This window comes from Ornithorhynchus anatinus, chromosome 3 (assembly GCF_004115215.2).
Source record: "Ornithorhynchus anatinus isolate Pmale09 chromosome 3, mOrnAna1.pri.v4, whole genome shotgun sequence".
NCBI lineage: Eukaryota > Metazoa > Chordata > Mammalia > Monotremata > Ornithorhynchidae > Ornithorhynchus > Ornithorhynchus anatinus.
Window position 1 is genome coordinate 56,782,867 of NC_041730.1, and position 5,363 is coordinate 56,788,229.

General features: G+C 40.9%; 1 non-coding gene across 1 annotated transcript; it reads left to right on the forward strand.

The window, feature by feature from the left end:
* The first annotated feature begins 342 nt into the window (after positions 1 to 342).
* LOC114810681 lies at positions 343 to 480 on the forward strand. Its single transcript, XR_003758376.1, has one exon. It is a non-coding gene; the product is annotated as a small nucleolar RNA SNORA7 (small nucleolar RNA).
* Positions 481 to 5,363: the final 4,883 nt, after the last annotated feature.

Sequence of the window (5,363 nt, forward strand, 5' to 3'; positions counted from 1 at the left end):
CCTCATAAATCAATTCCTTCATCCCCTGTAATCATTTCACTGCTTTTCTCTGAATTATCTCCAGTTTGTTAAAATCAATCAATCAATCAGTAATATTTGCTGAGTACCTCTTGGGTGCTGAGAACTGGAGGAAGTGCTTGGGAGAATACAAAAGAAAGTATAAAAATGTGAAAGAGCTCTAAGAGCTTCCAGTCTAATGGGGAAGATGGGCAGGAAGCTATTTGCAGTTAGGAAAAAGAGTGTTTAAATTGCTGTACACAAAATACTCTGGGTGACTGAGTTCTTAAGTGCCGTGGTGACTGGGTAGAAGAAAATTAATATGGGAGTACCTCCTGGAGGCGGCCCCTCGCAAGGTCACATCTGGAGAGTTTCCAGTACTCTACCAGTCTTGACTACAAGAGGGAGAGTCCAGCAGAGGCCTACCCATTCCATTCCTAGCTTGGCCAGTGGCTAGCGGGAGGAAGACAATCTGCTACTAGTCAAAATTCACCTGTGCTGAGCAGCAGTGGCATGGGAGAGAGTCAAGGGCAGAGATTCAGTTTAACTACACTGAAGGAGGCAATGGTAAACCACATCTGTATTTTTACCAAGAAAACTCTATGGATACACTACCAGAATGATTTCAGATGGAGGTGGGGCGTTCTGGGAGAGATTTGTCCATGGCGTCGATATGAGTCTGAGATGACTTGACAGCATAAGACAAGACAAGATCTGAAGGAGGTGAGATTTCAGGATATCTTTGAAGAGAGCAAGAACTGTGGTCTGGAGAATATTAAGAGGAAGGAAGGAAGTCCCAGGTGTAAAATGGGGTATGAGAAAGGGAACAAAGAAAGGAGAGGTAAGAATGAGGCACAGTGAGAAAGTGAACTGTTTTAATGATGTACTCTGAAAGGAAGTACACCCTTGAAATATATTCTCTCTGCCAGACTATCAAGATTATCATTTTCCATTTCTTTGGATGGCATGTGTTCAAACCTCACATAAGTCTTTTGTACACCATGTAAGCACCTTCATTAGACTGGAAGGTCTATCCAGTCCTATCCAGACTGGATAGGAAGACAGGAATGATAATTACAGCATATACTAAGTACTTACTATGTGTCAGGACTGTACTAAGTGTGGGGACAGATAAAAGGAAATCAGGTTGCACACAGTCCCTGTCCCATTTGGGACTCCAAATCTAAGAAACCTACTTTTTTTTTTTTTAGTTTAATAATATTTAAGTGCCTACTATGTGTGAGGTATACTAAGCTCTGGGGTTCAATGGAGACAAAAGGAGAGAGAATATAACCCAGGTTCTCTGACTCCTAGGCCCTTGCTTTTTCTACTAGATTGAACATTAAAAGGCCCCAAAACTACCCTGAGCACTTAGTACAGTGCCTGGCACTTAGTAAGCACTTAAAAAATATCATTAAAAATGTTAATACAGTACCCTAATTTCTGAAGTGCTTAATAAATGCCATTGCATGAATTATTGAAGTTATGTGTTTCACGATCTCTTCCAGGAAGCTGTCTGCCTTTCTAATCTCTACTCTCTGCCCCAAATCCTCATCACCAGTGGTATGTAGTAGCTTGTATGCACCTATTTATATCAGTTAACATGCCTTGTAGTCACTGGAATGGGTGTGGGGGATGAAGAACGCTTTTGCTTTGTTTGAATTTTTTTTCCCAAACTGGAAGATTCCCTGGAAAAAAGTGAAAGCTGAATAAAAAAAAATCAAAAGTCACTAAATGGAAGGAAGTGGAACTTCAAAGCAGCCAAGACAGTAACTGCAAATAAGGCACAGGTGGGAATAGAAAAAAAATCTAAAATAATAGAGGGCTTTACGGTTATTTGTCTTGTTGGACATCAGGTGGAGGACTTTTAAAGCTTGGAACATTTACTCCCAGTGAAACCAGGCAGTAAAATAACCTAGGGACCAAACGATATTGAAAGTTATAGAAAAATGGAAAGTGGCTAAACCTTGAAGGGAAAATCTCAACCCATCCTTTATGGCTGATCCAAAGAAACCTGATCCCAAAACATCAGAATAGTTTCTCCATAGCCTTAGCAAACTCCTGTGAAAATATACAATCCCAGCCCACCATTAATTGCAGAATGAAATATTACTGAAGCTGATGAATGAAGTGATATACCTAAAATCCCAGGCTGTTTATGTAGGGTAGCCATGCATCCAGTTGTATTTATTGAGTGCTAACTGTGTGCAGGACATTGAAGTAATCGCTTAGGAGAGTACAACACAATATAACAGACACATTCCCTGCCCACAACAAACACAGTCTAGAGGGGGACACAGATATCAAGGTAAATAAACACTTTAAAGCTATGTATATAAGTGAAGTAGGGCTGAAGGTGTGGAAAATACCAGTTACCTAAATGATACAAATCCAAGTTCATCCAGTTTTATAATGGTGAAGGAGCACAGGACTGAGAGTCAAAGAACCTGGGTTCTAATCACTACTATGCCATTTACCTTCTGTTTGACTTTGGGCAAATCACTTACCTTCTCTGTGCCTCAGTAACCTCATCTGTAAAAGGGGGATTAAATCCTACTCCCTCCTACTTAGAGTGTGAGCCACATGCGGGTCAGGTGCTGTATCCAACCTAATTAAATTAAATCTACTCCTGTGCTTAGAACAGTGCATGGCACTTAGTAAGCACTTAAATAACAGAATGATGATGATGATAATGATGATAATAATAATGACTAGCTGGTCTGTCCCCTCTCCAGCACTGGTATAGCACTGGGCACCTTTATGGCCTGTAACATTATTTTAAACATCCAGAGTTCCTCTGCTTCAGCTACAACCACTGAGTCCCACGGCACACAGTGGCATCTGGGAGAGGAATTTGGTGTGGCCTGTTGGAAATAAATTGCACTTGGGAGTTGAAGGACCTGGGTTCTGATCCTGACTCTGCCATGCATTAGCTTACCTTGGGAAAATCATTAATCTTCTTTGTACCTCAATTTCTATATCAGTAAAAATTGAGATTCAAAGTCTGCTCTCCCTCTTACTTAGTCTATAAGTCCCATATCGGGTAGAGACTAGACTCAACCTGATTATTTTGTATCTACCCTACTGCTTACTACAGTGCTTGGTATATAGTAAGCACTTGAATACCACAATTATTATTTTTATTATCAGGAACAAGGGTGTGGTTCAAGAGAAGCAGTGTGGCCTAGTGAAAAGAGTGTGGGCCTGGGAATCAGAGGTCATTGGTTCCAATCCTACCTCTGCCAATTGCTAGCTGTGTGACCTTGGCAACCTACTTAACTTCTCTGTGCCTCAGTTTCCTCAACTGTAAAATGGAGATTAAGACTGTGAGCCTCATGTGTCCAACCTGATTCACTTGTAGCTACCCGACCTTTTAGTACAGTGTCTGGCACATAGAAGCGGTTAACAAATACCATAAAAAACCATAAAACAAAGAAAAAGCATGGGCTCAACCAGCATTATGCTCTAGTCCAGGTCCTACAGACTTCCACAAAGACCATTTTGTGTGTTCTTATGGCATCATTGTTAGATTATGTAATCTATATAATGTAACATGTGTCTGTTAGTGGATCAGTAGCATTTACTGAATCCTCACTCTATGCAAAGCACTGAACTAAGAGCTTGAGAAAATACAGTAGAATCAGTGACATGATCCCTGCCTTCAAGAAGCTTAGACCCCATTCCTTCTGTATCACCAAAGGTGTGCCTAGCATTCTGCAGTTCCATGAGATATGTCTATGTAGCTTTCTAGAAGCAAGAATGCACTTGTGCTACCAAAAAAAGAGCACTCTAACACTTCAATCAAATAATGGTTTTTATTGAGAAGCAGCGTGGCTCAGTGGAAAGAGCATGGGCTTTGGAGTCAGAGGTCATGAGTTCGAATCCCAGCTCTACCACTTGTCAGCTGTGTGACTGTGGGCAAGTCACTTAACTTCTCTGAGCCTCAGTTCTCTCAACTGTAAAGTGGGGATTAAGACTGTGAGCCCCACGTGGGACAACCTGATTCCCCTATGTCTACCCCAGCGCTTAGAACAGTGCTCTGCACATAGTAAGCGCTTAACAAATACACACATTATTATTATTATTATTGAGAGTATAATGCAGTAGAGTTTATAGACACGTTCACTGCTCACAAAGAGCTCACACTCGAGAGGGGAAACAGACATGAAAATAAATTACTGATAGGCTAAATGGGAGTATATAAGGCTATGCCTAAAAGTATTGTGGGTCTAGGGGTGGGATGAATATCAACTGCTTTAAAGGTATGGTTCCAAGTATATAGGCAACACAAACAGCAGGGTCACAATAGCGCAAAGAGGGTTTAGGCAGGGAAGGCCTCTTGGAAGAGAGCTAATTTAGTACTGCTTTGAAGGTGGGGAGAGTGGAGGTTGGATATGAATTGGAAATGAGTTCTAAGAAAAGGATAAACAGCAAGAGAGTGAAAATTGACGTACAGTGAATAGACTGGAATTAGAGGATAGAAGTGTGTGAGTTGGGTTGTGGTTGAATTAATCAGGAAGGAAAGAGGAGGGGGAGAGCTGGTTGAGTGCCTTAAAACCCGTGGTAAGGAGTTTCTGTTTCACATAGAGGTGGATGGACTGGCACTGGAGGTAAGAAACACATTAGAAAAAAATATATATAACATGCTTTCTAGACTGTAAACTCTCTGTGGGCAGGGAACATGTCAACTAACTCTTTTGTACTATCTTTAGGGCAGGAAGTACTCAGTAAATTCCACTGATGCACTGATTGATTGATCTAACTGGACAGGACCTAGATCATCCTTTCAGAAAAACAGACCAAAATATCACCCCACAAAACCCTTCCACTGCTTGAAGGCATTTATTGATTAAACTCTGTTCCAACAACCTTTTCATCTCTAAACTAAATGACCTTAATCCTGCACATTTCTTTTTAGAAAATCCATTTTCCATCCCCTTAATCATGATGCTACTCTTTTCTGGACCCCCTCCTTCAATTCTTTAAAATTCTATTTAAAATGTTGCCAAAACTGGATTCAGTAGGGTATGTCCAAAACATAAAATAGGTGAAATATTATGTTCCAGCTCTTTCACATTATGCTTTGGTGAGTTGATTCACTCAGGGACCATGTTGTTTCTTTTAATGTCAGCATTACACTGGTGATTCACATTAAACTTCTATTAAACTATGCTCTGGACCCTAGTCCCTTAACAGGGCTAACCAAAATCTTCAGTGTCACTGTTGGCTTTGTTGCATTTTACCAAAGGGTCAGCTATTCTCACTTCAAGTTTGTGAGGTTGTCTCATTCTTTGTCTCTCTGGACCTCTCCATGAGTAGCGGAAAGAGTGACTCAGAGAGTCATTACTTGGCTGTAGGTTCCCTGT